The 19,484-nt window shown below is 41.6% G+C and overlaps 1 protein-coding gene across 1 annotated transcript in view; it reads left to right on the forward strand.

Moving 5' to 3' along the window:
• ALK (ALK receptor tyrosine kinase) overlaps positions 1–19,484 on the forward strand; it is a 626,252-nt gene that overhangs the window by 495,890 nt on the left and 110,878 nt on the right. The window lies entirely within an intron of this gene.

The raw sequence follows: 19,484 nt of genomic DNA on the forward strand, positions 1-19,484 counted from the left end.
CCGGAAGCGCCCACTGACGGATTCTGCCAGCGATTGAGGTAGCCATGCATCCATGGCTCCGCGGACTGGGAGAGTTTAGAAACTGATTGCATGAGTTGAGAACTCAACCATTTACGCACAAGCAGCCCCTTAACCCATTACACAAAGGTTTAAAAATGAGTGGGACTGTTTTAAAGAGTACCTGGAAAAACATTCTTCTTAAACAAAATCTAGGATGTGTTTAGACTGAAGTTTGCAGAAGTGAAATAAGGAAAACAACACAGTTAAAAAGATAAGGAAGATAAGCCGCAATAAGATGGAGAGAAGTCACTTGCGAAGAAGTATTGATTTATTTTGGTTTATATTCACATATAAGTTAACTTATTTTGAAGAAAGAATGGAAAATGTATATAATTAATCAATGCAAAACTTAATAAAGAATATTTAAAAACAAATTGTTAAGGGTGCCAGATTTCAACACCCAATGCTGCCTCAATACGGCTGCATGCTTCCATTGCTGGGCTCCATTGAAAATGGCTTCTCCATGCGAACCAGGAAGTGACCTCTCCAGACAACAGAATAACTCTTCTAATCTCTGTGCCTATGATTTCCTTGATGATGTGGACGCCGTTAGGCAGTTGAATGTGCATGCCTACTCCATCCATTTCCATCCCTCCATGTGGCCTTATGCCACTGCCTCCAGGTCAGTGGAACCACTATCCCAGTGACTTCATCTTTAGCAAACTTTCTGTCTCTCTCTCTCACACACACACAAACAGGTGCCCCTCTTCATCTAAAACAGTCTCACCAGTTTTTGCACACTCTGATGAGTGTAGCATTCAAACACATAGCTTTCCTTACCTATCAGAAAACCTTCATCTTACTGCTTTCATTGACGGCATGCATCATCTAACCATTTGGGACTATTAACTGGAAATCTGTCTAATAAAGAAAGAATTGGCTGGAAGCCACAAGGGTTTCTATTCATCTCAGGGCCTTTCCCACACTCCTGGTTGTGCCTGATATAGAAATATGGGAGGTCGCAGTCTTGATAAGCCCTTGTTGCAAAGGATACATTTACTGTTTGTTGCATTGTTAGGGCCCAAGCCTTATCTCTTTGTTCAACTTAAAGCCCTAGGGAAAAAATGGATTTCATTATATGGGCTACCTTGTCTCCTGGGATATTATGCAGAAAGTGTCTTTCATCTTTCTGACTCTTGAAGGAACACAAAGGCTGCTAATACAAAGGGGACACTGACATGGGATGCATAATTAATATATAAGATAAAAATATCAACATTTGTCTTATTTAGTCATTCCTCTCTCCATAGGAAGACATAGTTGCTTCATTTCATTTAGCTGTGTTCCATTTATCTACGCTCTTCTTTGAAGACAGCTTTAGTATTTTGCTAGCATCATTTAGGAGTAATAATTTATTTATGTGTTGCCATGGTAACATTTCCCCCTTTAACTGCATCCATGCTTGTATACGTGTGGTATATGCTTGCATAGCTTGTCTTAACATTAACTTTCTACACATAATTTTACTGCTTTCTTTTTTTATATGGTCAGGTGCACATCTGTGCACGTTTGTGAATGATAATCACATTGATGTTTTCCTCGGATGGCGCACTTACCCTGTTCCTATAATGTATATACTCTGTGTGATCTCAGGGGAAATAAAACAATATATGGAAGCAGTCAGTGCATTCAGTTAATCAGGAGTGCTTTAAAAATATGTTCAAAAACAAAAGTATGTGGAAGAGCTAAAGTCATATCCTGTTCCCTTAGGTATGTGCTAAAGAAATTAAATGGTAACAGTTTATAACAAAAGTGGCTCTAAAATGTATACACACATATGGTGGAGAGAGAGAGAGAGAGAGAGAGAGAGAGAGAGAGATCAGGTTGTGCAAAGTCCGATATTTAGTCTATAAGAAATATGGTGTGTGAAATAGTTATTTGCAGAGTAACGTAAGCAAAACACAAATCTCTGCCTCAAGTCACTTACAATCCATATTTAGGCTGGGAAGTTCTAAATGTAGTTCTCTTGAGCCTGAAAAACCACCCTTTGGAAGCTTTTGCATATCTCTATCTGAACTGTGATTAGTATCCGGAATGTGGATGAAAAATAGATGATTTCTAGAGGCAGTTGATAATTCACTAAAAAGCGTTTTATAATAGCAAAAGTGAAAGCAAAACAGGCTCATCCAGACTTCCACTCATCCCACCGCTTCTCCCCAGGAAGAAGAATGTTTCCATTCCTCCGTGTAGCCCTGGACACTGGCAACCCATGCTATGCCACTGCCTCCAGGTCAGTGGTAAAGAATTCTCCTCTCTCTTTACCACTGAACTGCAGCAAACATCACTTGGGTTTTCCGCAGGATGATATTTGCTCTGATTCAGTTGTAAAGAGCTGATTTCCCAGGAAAAGCAGCAGTGCAAACCGAAAATGGCTCAGACTCATGCCTAGAAAGCATGGGACAAGCGGAAGTGTGACAAGTCATTAAGAGCCAACATTAGGAGCTGGGAACAAACTCTTAGCAAAATAGGCAAGCTTTTTCTAAGTTTTCAAAGCAAAGAAGTTCACAAGTACAGTGATACCTCAGGTTACATACACTTCAGGTTACATACGCTTCAGGTTACAGACTCCACTAACCCAGAAATAGTACCTCGGGTTAAGAACTTTGCTTCAGGATAAGAACAGAAATCATGCTTCAGCGGCGCGGCGACAGCAGGAGGCCCCATTAGCTAAAGTGGTGCTTCAGGTTAAGAACCGTTTCAGGTTAAGAACGGACCTCCGGAACAAATTAAGTACTTAACCCGAGGTACCACTGTACTGAACTGATTTCCAATCAAGCTTAGAGGATTTTGCCTATCATTAATGTATATGCAGGATTCCTTAATGTGGATTAACTACCCCCTAATTTTTAACTATACTATATACATTCCTATATCAGAATACAGTCATACCTTGGTTTTTGAACAGCTTAGTTCTCGAACGTTTTGGCTCCCGAACACTGCAAACCCAGAAGTGACTGTTCCAGTTTGCGGACTATTTTTGGTAGCTGAACGTCTGATGGGGCTTCCACAGCTTGTGGTTGGCTGCAGGAGCTTCCTGCAGCCAATCAGAAGCCGCACTTTGGTTTCCAAACGTTTTGGAAGTCGAACGGACTTCCGGAACAGATTCCATTTGACTTCCAAGATACGACTGTAGTTAAAATAGAAGCTTCGCTCACTCACACACAATTGATTCATGTGGTCCTCAGCGTTTTTTCTAGCCTTCAGAATTTTACAAGCTGCTTTGCTAAAGTGTAAAATATACTTAAGAACTGAAAAAACATCACACGGTATAATAGGAGTAATCATTTTATTAATTTCCCCCAACAATTATGACCTTTAAGCTTAAACAGAAGCATCACTTTTCAGATAGATAAAAATGGTAAGTGCAATGGCCACAATCAAACTGAGTTAAGTGCAGTGAAACGCCTATATATATAAATTATTGAATTAAAATGGAATTGAATTTTTAAAATAGCCCAAAGTTCCTCCACAGCAGAACTAAATGGCCTCGGCCCATTATATCTGAAGCAGCATCTCCTCCCACATCGTTCAGCCCTGAGTTCCTCCTCTGAGGGTCTTCTGCTGGTTACAGGGAACCAGGCAGAGGGCTTCTCAGTAGTGGCACCCTCCCTATGGAACACCCTCCCTTCAGATGTCAAGGAAGTAAACAACTATCTGACTTTTAGAAGACACCTGAAGGCAGTCCTGTATTGTGAAGTTTTTAGTGTTTGATGTTTTAGTATGTTCTGATATGTGCTGTGAGCCGCCCAGAGTGGCTAGGGAAACCCAGCTAGATGGGCGGGCTATAAATAATAAAATTATTATTATTATTATTACTACTACTACTACATTCTACTCACATAGAAATTATAGGAACTACTTTCACATGTATTAAAGAGATTTTTTTTTAATTAATTCAGTGAATTGGTTCATTCTGAGCACTGCATTCAGTACATTCTTACTGGTGAAGTATGGTGCTTAATCTGAATTAATGATAGTAAGTGTTGCTATGAGATCATTCTGCCTTGATGACTTTGAAGAGAAACAGATAGTTGCCAGGAACTGACTTTAACAAAGTAATGTCCCTTCATAACTAGGAATTTCTTTCTAGCCTTTTGGAAATGTAACATCTTCCAGCTAGTGGGAGAAGTAGACAAATTTGGAGCCAGTTTTAAATTTGGATTCTAAGAGCGTCAGGCAAAGAATTGTAGCTGGACGCAGGAAAAACTTGGTCCATTTTTGGAGGACTGGACACAGTGGTTATCTGGACATCTCATGAAGGATCAGAGGTTTTGCTGCTTGTTTTCAGAAGTCAGCTTGCTTTCAATAGGCCCTGGTTCGATATTTGTGAATCAAGCAAACATTGCAAACATACAAAGGGTTGTTGTAAGTGCATATAGCAATAGAACTGGGAAGCTATAATGTAGGTTGCTGTGATTTTCTATATGTAGATATACAGAAAAACAATATCTGCAGTAGATAGCCACATGCTATCTTTCTATGGACATGTGGTTGCAGAAAGAGAGAGAGAGAGAGTGCTGGACTCCATGTGATACACACATTAACATTTGGGAACTTCTCACTTGGCTGCTCTGAAATAAAGTAAATTATTTACCCATGCCAAAGTTAATTAAATTACACTTTAATTAAATTGACCTACTGCAGAAGCAGCTTAGATTTTGGTCTTCTAGGAATCGCACTGAAAATACCAGCACAGGTCAAGTCTTGCAATTTACTAAAGATACAAAATTTAACTAAAATAAGTTTAGATAAGGGTGGTTTTGTCACATTGCAATAAATTATATACATGTTGGTATCTGAATAGAAGATTAGAGGAAAGTACCTTGGATTGGCAAGTTTTAATCCTCAAGTTTGCATCATGTAATTAAAAACCCTAACCCCAAAGCTCTCCACTGCAGACCTTCTCCTCCAACTCATGGGGCAGTGGGGCTGGATGACAGAGATGAGTCAGAGAGAGTGGGCCAGCTAGCACCTCCCCCCCCCCCCATGATTCTAATTATTTGGGGTTTTTAATGCCTGAATAAGAGCTATTGTATTGGTGTATGCAAGGCTTCGTACTTGAAACAACCACCTTAGTGAAAGCTAAAACAAAAATGAAAGAACTGAAATGAAGGTGCCCACGTGAATTCATTTCTTCCTTAGGTTTCAGTTGTTGCATTCATTTTGGCTAATATGGAGACAATCAATTAGTTTGGGAAACTAAGGCACACTGCTATTAAGCCGTTGACCCTGGTGCGAAGTCCAGGGCAAGGCTACGGTGCTTCCTTTGCTTTGGAGGAGAGAGATGGAGGATAGCACTGGAAATTTATGAGTCCTATTTACTTGCACCCCTCCCACTCCCATGTGATTACTATTACATGAGTGGCACAACCAGGAGGAGTCCTTTGTTCCCATCCCCTCCTGCATATCTCTTTCTCCATTCCTGCAGCCCAGTACTCTGGTAGGCTTCCACCGTGTAGATCCTGGAAGATCAGAGTTTGGTATCACTTGGGGAGCCAACTCAAGTAGAGCAGCCTTCCTGCTGCAGGCATTCGGCCCCCAGTGCATGGGGGTCTGCTGAAGCAGTGAGAGGGGCATGTGACGGATGGAGGCAGGGCCAACAGCCTTGTCCCTGCTCTCCCCCTTGCATAACAGCAGTCTCGTTGGGGCAAGGAGGATGAGTGGATTAGTTGTCATCCTTATACTCTGTCTATTTCAACATGCAGAGCCTGTTGGAATCAGACAGATTCTCCTTTTCTTCATAGTAGCTGTTGCTTTTTCCTGCATAGAATCACATTACTCCCTGTGAAAATCATAACAAGTGAAGCAGTTCCCTGAATTCAGTTTCAATGCAGATTCCCATGGAGCAAACCCAGGGGAATACACATTGGCAATATCTGCATCCTTTTTATCAAGGCAAAAACAATATATGTGCAAAATTGATGGGCTTCCTTTGTTTTTAATGGTCTTATTTCCCACATCAGTGACAGCAGTCCAGTTGGAATTGATTCCATTGCATGCAGGTGCATCACTAATGCTCTTTTACTTCTATTCCTGGTGAGCATTAGTGCTGCAGCAGCAACAGCAGCTTTTCTGGACTCACATTTTGCTCAGAAGTGAGGAGAAATAAAAGTCATTGTTTAATGCTTTCCATTAATAGCCTAGCGTAGCATGAAACTAGCAGGAACTGGGGCATATCGCCACTCATTACCCTTAAGGCAAATGGAATTCAAATGGAATCATTTCCTATAGCTGGAATTAAAGAAAGCCTATAAAAGTGAGACATGGCTCTGAACCACAAAATTCCCATATGGCTAGTCTGTTTCAAACTCCTGCATTATTTTTTTATCACTGGCATTTCTAAGATAATTGCAACATTGTGGTTGTGAAGTTTGATGTGTGTGATTTTAGGGGTTTTGTATTGTATCAGGTTGTCTTTGTTGTGTGGGAGGGTAAGTCTACTTGGTCTTTAGAGGGGAAACTTTAGATGGTCCTTGGATCTGGGAATTTACTGGATTGATCACTCTTAGAAATGTGTCTGAAGCTTAGCTGGGCTAAGATAAAGCTAGCTGAAGATGAAAGGAAGGAATTGGATAAGAGGGTACACAGTTCCAGGGGCTATGGAGGAGGTGGACTTGGAGACACACACACAAACTGTTGAACGCATCATATATATACTGACATTGTATATATACAGATACCTCATTGACTCTACAAGGTAGCTTACATTAGATTTAAAATCCTGGGGAATGGTGGCGAGACAGAGAAATACTAGGTGGTATGTACTCAATCTTAACAGGATCTGACCATGACAAGGTACTTATGTCAATATCCCCCACTTTCAGATCATCCTCTCTTGCTCAGTTGAGAAAACAAAGTCCAGTGTGTGGCCTGCCACATGTGTTGGGCCAGTGACATGTTGGGATAGCCCCATGGTCGTCATTGCAGCCATGAAGTCCTGATCCACCCCTGAACCAGTCACCTTGGCATGGATGTTGAAGTTCCTCAAAATCAGTCTTCAGCACCACCTATGAGACAAGCTCCGTCAGTCCAGGCAGGGAAACTGCTGGGCAGCAAGGCAGGTGTTACCTGGACGCACTTTGGGTTGGTCCAGTCTCTGCTTTGACTAGGGTCAATTTAGTCTGGTGAAAAAGTGAGGTGGTTTTAAATCACTGAATTCAATCCCTTCTGGCCTTACTTTGAATCAATAAGAAGCACTGTCTTGTTTTACAGCCCCCAATTCAGGCCCGCGTGAGGCCCGGGGTGGCAGTCTTGTTCTTGGCATAGCAGTATAAATCTGGCAGGCCCCTGGTGTGCCCCCACTGGCTGACTTAGCCTTCTGGGGCCCAGAGCAAATGTACCCAGCTGCCCCATCTACATGGGCCTGTCCCAGTTGCTGAACTTGGGGTTACATTTTGTTTCATGGGAGGTGGGGTATGAAGTTTTTTGGGAATCGCTCAGCCTCCCTCTTTTGGCTCGGCCTTAACTCTAAGCTTGTTAGGATTGTAAAGGCCTACTTAATTTCACTTCTGAATGAAAGCCCTCCATCTGTGACAGAACTTGACTCTGACATCTCTATTCACTGTATTCACTTCAGCTAGGTATACGGGTGTCACTTCTCATTTGTATGTGTGCTTCAGTAGCAAATAGGAATTTCCAGCCAGACTGCAGTCAGAGCTCATAAAGTTTGTTGATCAAGCCAAGGCACTTTAGGCCAGAGCTAGGCTGAGAATAATCACACAAGATAGCAACAGTCCTTGTCATTCAGGGAAATATCATTTAAAAGTTGGGGAACAGTGTGTGCAGGACTCTCTCTTTATCTCTGTAGGTCTCTGAGTCTCTCTTGATTATCTCACTCTGAGTGTATGTGAGTGACTCTCATGTTTCCCTTTTGATAGCCATCCTTGACTTTAATGGATTTTTGATTGTAATGATTATGGAGCCATTCTTGGGTTGTAGTTTAAGGAGAGCTGCATGATCCTGACTGATGTGCCTGCAAGCCAGCATTAAATTGCTCTAAAGATACCCTAAGCCTCAGGGCCTAAACTCTTATTAAAGGAAAGGTGCCAAAAGGTTATACACACAAAAAACTACCAGCTGAGGTCTCCACTCTGGAGGAAAAGTTCCCTGCCAGCCCACAGCTAGGAGCAAATGAACTACTAAATACAGACTGTAAACAACAGTTCTAAAATAAAATTCATATGTTTCTTTAGTGTTACAGACTTTCACCAGCCAAATTCAGCAACCTCCCCTGAACACTGAGTCTCGGTATGCACTGAGGCCAGGATTCAGAGAATCATGAAGCCTAGTTGGTGAATTCTGTGGTTCTCAAAACTTGCTTTTCTGAAAACAGAAGACCCTGTTTTGTAAGATAGCATGGGATGGGACAGAGGCAAGTGTTGACTGTTTAGGAGGGGGGAATAAGAAATTGCACTAAGCCCCTTACATGAGCCAAAGTGGCTCTTTGAACCCCAACCCATATATGCAAGAGCTTCCTCATTTATCCGACACCTCCGCATAAGCATTCCTTTGTGAATACATTGCCGTCCCTTCTCTTGAAATGAATGGAAAAGGTAGACACGTGGGGAACATGTGCATGTTTAGTTGAGATTCCTGCCTTGCAGAGGGGGTGAGACCAGATGACCCTTGGGGTCCCTTCCAAGTCTACAATTCTATGGTTCTATGTACAGTGGAACCTTGAAATTTGAACATAATCCGTTCCGGAAGGACGTTCAACTTCCAAAACATTTGAATTCCAAGGCACAGCTTCCAATTGGCTGACAGCTAGGCTTATTGCAGATCGGAAGCCAAATCGGACGTTTGGGTTCCGAGAAATGTTAGAAAACCAGAACACTTCCAGATTTTCAATGTTCTGGAGCTGAAACGTTCAGGAATGGAGCGGTTCGAGAACAGGGGTTCCACTGTATTTTGTGGAGGCAGGGGTGCCAGTTCCAGGGGGCTTAATCCATTTTGCCCCCCCCCATGTCCAAAGAGTGTGAAGACAAAGCACAGAGCCTACCATGCTGCTGCTGCAGTGACTGTCTCCTCCTGCTACCATGGAGGGGAAGGAGGAATGAAGAAGCCTCCCTCTGGTGGCAGCACCAAGAGAAAGAGGAGGAGGAGGAGGTGCCACTGCCCATTGAAACCATGTGGCCACTGTGTTCAGCTCCACCCCTGGCTCCTCCCGTCATCCTGATGTCATGCATGTGATGTTGGGACATCGTGACATCATGCACGCAACGTTGTCGTCCCCTCCAGCACCTTCTCAAACTGGCAGCTCGGGGAGACAGGCTTGCTTTCTCTCACTTGCATGCAGAAAAAATCCATGCACACATACACTCTCAGTTGATGGCTGTCTCAGCACTACTTTCTGAAATTCTGACTGCTAAACAGAATCTCAGCTAAGGCAGTCATTGTGGTGACTCCAGTTCTTGACCCAGACTGGTGATTCAGAAACATACTTTAGGAAACGCTTTTATTTATTTTATTGCATTTGTACCCCATCGTTCTTTCATCATGGAACTCATGGTAGCATAAATGTGGCTCCCAGGCAGATCCATCCAGGCACCTGCCAGATCCAGACTTGCTTAGTTTCAGCAAGGTGGTGGTTGCATGTTCCTTCAGACCATATGATGGGAGCAGTATGAGTTTCAGTACTGAAATTCATATCATGGATTGACATTTAACAGCAGGGAGTTATACTGATAGAGGATATGTTTTAAGCTTTTGGTATTTTTATTAATTTTAAGTATTTTAATTAGGCGCTTTTAGGGTAATTAAAAACTTTTTTTTTACTACTACTTGGATTGACTAGCTTACTGTGCAATCCTATATATGTCTACTCAGAATTAAGTCCTATTCAGTGCAATGCCATTTACTCCTAGATAAGTGGGCATAGAGTTATGGGCTTAAAAAAACACGCTTTTGATCAAATTTTGAAATTTTAGATGTATGTAAAATTTGAATTCAGCAGTTAGTGTGGGATGTAAACACAGGAGCAGTCAATGACAACATTCCTAGAGTGTACATGTTAGAACATGGGGAGGGCTGTCTGTCTAGCAAGTAGGTAAACTTCCTGGGGACGGACTTCCTCTGCATGTGACCAGAGGTGGGTGTGGCCTCACCTGTGCAGGTAAACGATAAAAGCACAGGGCAGGCAGCCATATCTCTCTCTCTCTCTCTCATCTTCATCTTCTGAAGGAGCAACATGCCCTCTTGGCTCTCAGCCAAGCGAGGACAGTAGTATCTTCCTATAAGATAGATTCTAAGTGTATGTAACCTTTTTAAAGCTGTCTGCCTTCTGGGATCATATTGTGAACAGAACGTGAGTAAACTCTTTTATACTTTTATAAAGACTGTGTCGTGTCTTGTATTTTAAGAGGGAACAAAAGGGGAAATTACCAGAGTAATTATTATAGAGGTTCTAGCGAACCTGTGCAGACGTTACCGTTGCGAACTTAAAGGGGAATGTATATAAACTCTGCTGATATTTTGGGAACTTATTAGCACAAGTTGGATAAGGATATAATTAGTCAATACAGGTATATCCTCTCCTGCACCCCAGAACATTCCCACAGTTAGCACATTGCAAAACCTTGCAAATTGACCTTTCAGCATAGACAACTAAAATAAACCGAGAATAAAGGAAGTTACAAACCTGTACACAAACCTCATGGATGGAAACCTCTTTAAATAACAGGCCAAACAAAAAGTATCCCTGATAAGGCTCCCTGACTGCTTGAGGAAATTGTGACTTGATGCTGAACAAGCAACAGCAAAAAAGGAAGGGAGGGAAAAACACTAACTGGTTTTATTCATCCTTTGCTCTTCAGTATTTGAACAGTTGCCGGATTTCACCCAAGGCCAATTTCAAGCTTAAATATTAAGCTTTCCCCGGTTCTACAATTATTCAGCAGGTAGTTTGAATATTCTCCCCCCTCCTTTTTCCCCTTTCTGCCTAGTAAGACATTTGCTGTCTGCCTAGAAAGAAAGCAAATCCCTGCAGGAGCCCTGTCATTATACTACTGATCACATGAAGCTATGCTGATTCTGGGCCTTTGGGGCACGACTCCCTTTTCTTTCTTAGGAGCCATTTCAATAAAAACAATCAAAGTCAGATCCAAGGACATTGATGCACTGTGGATAGAGGGGAAAGGAGTTTCTGTAGCCTCCGGGATTACGTTTTCCTGCATGCACTCACACTGAACTATCAATGTTGAATGGAAGGCTCTTTTCCAAAGTGCTGCCATGTATGTTTTGTAACTCTGCCACTCCTGCCTCATCTCTCAGCACTTTCAGCGTTCACCACAGCTTCCAAATCCTCCGTTAGGCTGCCAACTTAACAGCTGACGATGGTGAGATCCCCAAAGCCACAGCCTGAGTAGCTCAGCGTCTCACTTCCCGGAATCTACAGAACGCAAGGAACCACACTGCCATTTTATAAACTGGCAGCGCTCCAGAGCTATGTAACAGCTTATCATTCACCATTCTTCTCCACTGATTTTAAAAATTTACCCTGGGAGCTATTATGCCTGTGGAATCCTCGCTTTTCAAGCATATTGTTACAAAGATTGTGCACCCCACCCCACCGCCAATCTCTGCCAGGCTGTAGCAAGTTTCCAGGGGATTCCGGACACTCCCCCAAGGTTATTTCCATTGGGAAAATTGAGGCACAGCAGAGGCTTTAAGAAATATGGTTTATTGTACACATATTTACACCTAGAGTTTTCCATGGAGGTGATACAGAACAGTATACCCCAAGAGTGTTTCTTTTTTTTTTTTTAATAATATTTATTAAGCATTTTCAAATATGACAAAAAAGAAAAATGAAAAAATAGAACATCCATTCTATAATCTTATTTTCATTAACATTTTTCCAGGACTTCCCCACCCCACCCCCTTTTGTATTCCAATTCTTTCAAATAAATTCAACAAGTTCTTACCCCAAGTTTTAAACTTATTACAATTAACCCAATATTAAGAATGTTTTTCCCTCCCCTAAAATCGACCTCGCTCCCTTCCACGAGTTCCCCACTTTAGTATGCAGAACAGATTAAAATTTAAAAAAGATAGAAAAAAGAATAAAGTATAGTTTAACACCCTTTGGATTCCAAATTTCCCTCCCCCCTTTCCCGGTTGCGTTCCCCAATGTCCATCAATGCCTGTTGTCATCCTGGAGATCCCACATCTAGGCCGAAATCCATCAGAAATCCACTTTGCCGTCTTTTTAAATAGTCTTTGCCATCTTTTTAATCATCTTTGGTTTCAAGCGTCCAGTCTTGGAAGAAATTCTATCTCAAAAAAGTCCATTTTTTTTTTGTCCGATTCTTATTGTTCATGTTGTTCTTGTTGTTCTCTCTCCTCATTTTTCTCTAGTTTCATTTCCTGCTCTCCTGCAAAAATGTTCCAATTCCAAAAGCTTCTAAAATCTCCTACAGAGGCTTTGTTATTCAGGAACAAAACTTTACGTCAAGTCCCTTCCATTCTTCAATAGATAAGTCTATTGTCTCCTTTAGTGTAGAGACCTCTGTAGACAAAATAGTATTCCATTTCTGCAGTTTCCCAGGAGATAAAAAATCCAGTTCAAATTCCATGGCAACAATACTTGTAGTGTCCCATAGCCCCTCTAGGGGGGTTATAGTTACTCAGTTTCCTTCCAGATCCACCCAACAGTCAAAGTAACTTGTTATTCCTTATTTTAAACAATTTGTATCTAATTTGTAACAAATGTAACCGGCAAAGTCCTCCTAACAAAGTTCTCTTTTTACTCTTCAGCTTTGACAGCTCCTTTGACAGCTGTCAAAGCCTCTGTTTCTCCTCTCCCGGCGCTCTCGCGGATCGCTCCCGGTCCCGGGGGGGGGGGGGTTGCATTTTAGCTCACATCTACTTTTCTCCTCCAGCCCAATCTTATAGCTTTCCATCGTGAAATTAATAGCTTTATCAAACTTAGGTAGCACTCGATCTTAGTTGTTAAATCCTTTGCTTTAAATCCTCTACAACAGGGGGGAGGCTGACTTCCTTTTTGCACCTCCCCCGCTCGCTCCTAATTTAAATTTTTTTTCCTTTTTTAAGTCCAGTTTCCAATTACTCACGGGTTGTTCTTTTAATCCGAATTTTCAATTGAAGAAGTCAGCGCTCTCCGCCAAATGGCATGCGGCTTCGCTCGGCAGGGGAAGCGGAGGACTCATAGCACCACCACCCCCCCCCGGCACCCGCTCCGCAGCCTTTAAAAAGGCTCCTTCACGGGCTGGGGGGGCGCAAACGGTGCCCGCCGAGTCACCATGCCCATGGGTTTCAGCGCCCATGGTTTTTGAGGGTCCCCGCGACGCCGACGCGGTAGGACCCAGCCCCTGCCGAGCAGGCTCCCTCCGGAGCTCGGAGGGAGTCCGCCATTCGGCGATGGCGCCAACTCGGAAGTCCCCCTAAGAGTGTTTCTTGTCACCCTCTCATACCTTCAGTAAGCTCAGGTCCAAAGCAGTAGTCAGTCATGGCTCTTGATGCAGCCTCCTCCAGCCATTGCCAATATGGTTCTGTCTACTTCCTCCTCCTTGTTCCCAGAACAACCTTTAGATTTCAAAAAGGATGCATTTTTCTGTGACATCACGCCCCCTTCACCTTGGCAACCCGCCAGTTCTCCTGTCTCTGTCCACTCCTCAGTGGGGGACAGGGACAGAAAGTTTTTTGCATCGCCAATGGCCCTTAACGGCTCAGTACTTGGTTGCCCATTATTCCTTAATGGCACTGTGCTTAGCTAGCCTGCCACGGTGGTTTACATAAATTAACCCAGGAATTTATTGCCTGGCACAGTTCTGCAGCTTGCATTTTCCCTTCATATCCCCAATACGATCTAAATACTACTATTTATTGCCTCCATTTGCTAACACTCTGGTACCCTATGACAATACTGTACCAAAAAGGCATGCAAACACTCCCTGAATGAGTGAGAGTGAGAAAACCAGGGTTGCAGGCTTTATCCCTTCTTTTTCCAAGAGGCAAAGTTATTTCTTGGAGATTGTGCTTACAATTGCACCAAAGCTCTGAGCAAAGGCTACGGTCTAATTACTGGGGTTCCTGTCCTGTTCCAGAACTTCCTCTTACCCATGTTCCTCCCCTTCCAGTCCCATGATCCCTCCAAATACATGCACACATCTAAGATCTACAGATTAGCTCCTGTTCCAAATCCTTCTTGGGAGAAGGCTAGGTTAGCTTCTACCAGGGACTTCTCATAAGTGGTCCCGCTGTTCTGGAACTCTTCATCAAGAGAGATAGAACAGTACAGCCCCCTCCATGCTTTTTTTGTTTTATGAGCAAAAGCTGAGGGTAGGGGCGTTGGCTGTTGAAATTACCTGCCTTCTTTTCTGTCCCATGTAGGGATTTCGGTACTGTGCTTTTTCTTGCTGATTTTAATATAATAATTTTTTAATGGCCAGAATTCTTATCCCACCCTGTCATCATTTGGTAACCGATCAGACAGATTAGAGGCCTTGGAGGCCGAGCCTCAGTACATTTCAAAATATAGGCAGCGACTCCAGGTGAGGCCAGGTAACACTATCTGGAAGTCTTAAGGGCATCCTTAGTGAGTGGATCAGGAGAAATTCAGCTGCTCTGTGTCATATTGAAGCTACCCTTCCCCACCCCCTGCACATGATGAACATAATTACAAATTTCTTAGATCAGCCCCGTAAGAGAAAACTACTGAAGCTGTTACTAGCAATTTTATTGACTTGCTTCAGTGAAATCCAAAGATTTGTAATTTAAAAAAAAATTAATGTGATTTTAAAGAATGGATGCAGACACACATACATACAAATTAAATAGAAAAAAATGGGCCAGAGAACCCAAGCCCACTCAGTGTGCAAGTATTGCACGGGGGAAGGGGTGTATTTCTTTTTTTCTTTTTTTGTATTTTTATTTAGATTTTCCATCATACAATTTAATTTAAAAAAAGAAATAATACATAACAGAAAAGAAACATTAAATCATTATACATTAAATTATTATACAATATCCAAAAAAGAAAAAGAACATAAACAAAATAAAATAAACCCACCACCCTGTTTAACTTCCCTCCACCGCTACTCGTTTTCTCTAGAATCAATTTTACCCTTATCATTGCATTCTGGTTGTTTTTTATTTTCTCTATATGCATACATACATATGTCATTGATAATTTATTGTTTTGATGCTTTTACATTCTTAATCTAAGCATATTAGCATGTCTTCTTTAGAGCAATATTTTGTCATATAATCATCAAAGCATTGCCATTCGTTTTTTTGTTTTTGACTGCTGTCGTATGGATGCTGTTAATTTAGCCAATTTTAAATATTTGAGAATCTGTTCCTCCTTGGTAGGTAGTTCTTTAGCTTTCCATTTAGATGCTATTACTATCCTAGTTGCGGTGGTCACATATAAGAAAGTTCTTTTTTTATTATTTCAGTACAGTATTTCTTTTCCTAAAAGGCCCAGTAGGTAAGCCTCTGTTTTTTTTGTTAATGGGATTTTAAGCATTTTTTCAACTCCTCATGTATTTCTCCCCAGAGGTACTTAATTGGGGTGCAACTCCACCACATATGCATTGTTGTCCCAGCTTCCTTGTTGCATTTCCAACAGAGGCTGGATTTCTGTTTACAGATTTTTGCTAATTTGACTGGTGTTAAATACAACCTGTAGAACATTTTGATGAAATTTTCTTTTATTGTACTACAGGTGGTCAACTTTATATCTTCCTGCCAAAGTTTCTCCCATTGCTTTAAATATATTGTGTGGCTGAAGTCTCGCGCCCATTTAATCATTGTCTCTTTCACTTCCTCATCAATCATATCCAAATCTAGCAAAAGGTTATATATTTTAGATAGTAATTTTTTGTTGTTTTTTAAATAATGTTTCATGCATTAATGAATTCTCTTTAGCAAAGCCTTTCTTCGAGTCCGAGTTAAAGGCACTTCCAAGTTGTATATACAGTGGTGCCTCGCAAGACAAAAATAATTCGTTCCATGAGTCTCTTCGTCTTGCGGTTTTTTCGTCTTGTGAAGCATCCCGATTAGCGGATTAGCGCTATTAGCGGCTTAGCGGCTTAGAAAAAGGGGGGAAGGGAAAAAACTCGCAAGACTCGCAAGACGTTTTCATCTTGCAAAGCAAGCCCATAGGGAAATTCGTCTTGTGAAGCGCCTCGAAAAATGGAAAACCCTTTCGTCTAGCGGGTTTTTCGTCTTGCGAGGCATTCGTCTTGCGGGGCACCACTGTATTGCCATCTGTCGGAGACATAATGCCTTATTTCCTCATATGGTCTTCTTCTAAGTTTACCTTGATCTTCCCTTATCAAATCTCTATATGTTGCCCATTCCTTATTCATGTTTAATTTTTTCATGGCATAGGCTTCTAGAGGTGAGAGCCTCCATGGTGTCATTGGCTCCAGTCTTGTTTTGTACTTGCTCCAGTCTTTAAATAACGTGTTTCTAATTACGTGGCTACTGAAGTCTTTATGAACTTTGATCTTACCATATGCGAGGTAGGAGTGCCATCCATACCTGTTGTTATAGCCCTCCAGTTCTAATAAATCTGCTTTTTCCAAAGTGATCCATTCTTTCAGCCATACAAGGCATTCTGCTTCATAGTATAATTTTAAATTTAGCAACGCCAAACCTGGGGTGGGGGTGGGGATGGGGGTGTTTCCTTCTAACACTAGCCTCATGTGTTTCAAGAGCTGCTTATTGTAAGGCCCCTATCCTTAGAGGACTTGAAGGGCAGGCAGCTGCTGCAAGATAAAGTTTGACAGGTCTCATGCAAAAGTAGAATACTGTTGGAAACTGGTTTCAGTCTTGTTCTATATGCTACAGGTGCACTTAGTCCTAGTAGCCCCTGTAATATGAAGCTTTGATTCTTTGGGGGTGGGGATGTAGCTAAAGCCCAATGGCCAAACTAAATTTGATGTTAAATGTGACTTTGCAGTTAATGTATATATTTTTGAAATGCAAGTAGTCACCACCAGGAAGGCCTGAGCAAGACTGGGGGCATGGTAGCTGGGGATGGGTGGTTAACCCTTGGTGAAAATTGCCCCGTGGGTGCTGTTATTTGCACTAAGAGGAAATATTCCATTGGTGCCAATAAGAATATTCTGCTCAGTGCAAGTAGCAGCATTTGGAGGGAGGTTTCTGTCATGCAGGGGGTATTCATTGAGATCATGGCAAATAGGAATTGGTTAAGGTCTCGCTCTCCACCCAACATGGCGATGACCTTGCTTAGACTTTCATGAGGTAGCTGTTCGCATTTTTTAAAAATGTACACATTACAAGCACAAGTGTCTTTAATGTCATGCTTAGTTTGGTCTAGTAGTCCCGTTGAGGAAAAATAGAGTCCCATTTGAAATCAGTGGTGCAGATTTATACTTATCGATTTCGCACAGTTCCGTGTAGTTTTTGGATCTTTCAGTCCAAAGCAAGAATAGAAAAGGAATCCTGTGTTTCTGTCTTGAGGAATGAAAGCCAGAGTCCCTTGCACTGCTCCCCAATTGACCACATAAGAAATCTGCTAAATACAAGATGAACAAATTGTGCAATCTGCTACATCTCAGCTGCTCAGCTGGAATTAATGAGGCTAGTCCATCAGTTTGATGGGGATTGTAGAGATATAACAGAGGGCAGGTATTAACCCATCACATTTAGCAGGCAATTTGTATGACCAGCTTTTCTTAAGCTTGCCTCCATTTATCATTTAGCAGGATTGTTATGCTTCTAGTCCGTCCCCCCCCAGTCCTATGCGCCTCTTGACTTCTCATAAGGGGATCAGTCTTGCAACAACAGGGAAGATGGATGGATTAAAATAGCGCAGAAGAGGGGGAAAACCACCACTAGTACACAGCTAAGAATAAGTTGCAGGAGTTACTCCAAGATTCTTAAGCATATTTGGGATCTTGGAAGCTCTCCACTGTGCCAAATTGGCATGTAAATTGGCAAGGGGTGGGGAGAAAACTATCCAGTATGTCCAATGGCATGGATTTCTGTTTTGAACAAACTCTCCTTTACAAAGGTAATATTCTGGTAGATCTTAATTGGCTCTGGTATCAGAGATGAATGCATATCCTTACTAGGGCTGCTTGAGAAATCCATTTTCTTTGAATTCTGAATGGATTTGACCTGATCAGGACCTCCTGAACTAATGTGTGATTCAGAATATTTATGCTTTGGATTTTGCACTTCTCTGAATTTTTGCAGTGCACTTTTCAGTTCAAAAAGGGTTTATCAAAATGCATTAAAATATATTTTATGATAAAATGCTTTTATAAATCAGTACATTAAGGCACACACATACAGTGCTTTTTTCTTAAAAAAATGTTTAGAGGTACTCTCATTTTGACTCAAGAAATGCACCATTTTATAGTTCAAATTGGGGAAAATAAATACAGTAAATGGATAGAAGTACAAAGATTCACAGAATGTTTAGGGATATGTGTACCCCTGTGTACCCCCAGAAAAAAGTTCTACAGACACACACACACATGCTTAGTAAAAACAATTATTTAAATAAAAATGGAACACGTGAAATTGACGCAGACCTGAAATATATGGCTCCGTCTTATCTATAATCTTACAGCTTCATGTCTTTGGCTTATCACCAGTATAAAGGCTCCATATTTTCTATGGATAAAAAAAAGTGTCATGATCTTTCTATAGGTCATTGTTCATCAGGATTAAATTTGTTGGCACCATTTTTAAGCACTTATGCAAACATTGGCTACCCTACCATTCCCTTTCAGCTCAAAGGTTGCATATTCTTTTAATGAGCACACAAAGCCTACCCTCAGCAGCTATATATTCCATCTGAGTTGTGCCTTTGACCATAAAGAGTTGTTTCATAGATTCATCCTGATTGATCACTGCCCGGAGCATCATTTCCATGGTCTCCTTCTAGTCTTTGTGACCCATATTTAATTCCAACATCAAGCAATTATTCCATGCTTTTGGGAAGGCATATTACAGCAGAAACAAAGTAGCTGTGGTTTTGTAAGTACTTGCATTAAAAACTAGTTACACTTCTTATTTAAAAAGACTGCTGCCCGATTAATCAGTGGCATTTTAATTGATCCAAGAACTACTCAGTCAGACCACAATTCTCAATCTAACTGTTTCCTACTATAAATAAGTGAGGCTTACAGACTACAGAGACCAACATGATGTAATTTTGCCTCCTCCAAACTTGGCTTTGAAATACTTATCTTTACACAGCGAAAGTTCCCAGTGAAGCAATAGTCCACCAGGAAAATCGGCAAATTAGCAATTTATCACCATTGCATTCAGAGTTAGAGCACCTGTTGCACTGCTGGTTTGAGGGATATCACCATGAAGAACTCTTTGCCCATGGTGAATTATATGAACCATCATACTTCCACATAATGCCACTGCTTATTTTGATACATCATGTTTGGATGAATGTTCCTTCTCCTCTCCCC

Source organism: Podarcis cretensis (assembly GCF_951804945.1).
Source record: "Podarcis cretensis genome assembly, chromosome: 3".
In the NCBI taxonomy this organism is placed as follows: Eukaryota; Metazoa; Chordata; class Lepidosauria; order Squamata; family Lacertidae; genus Podarcis; species Podarcis cretensis.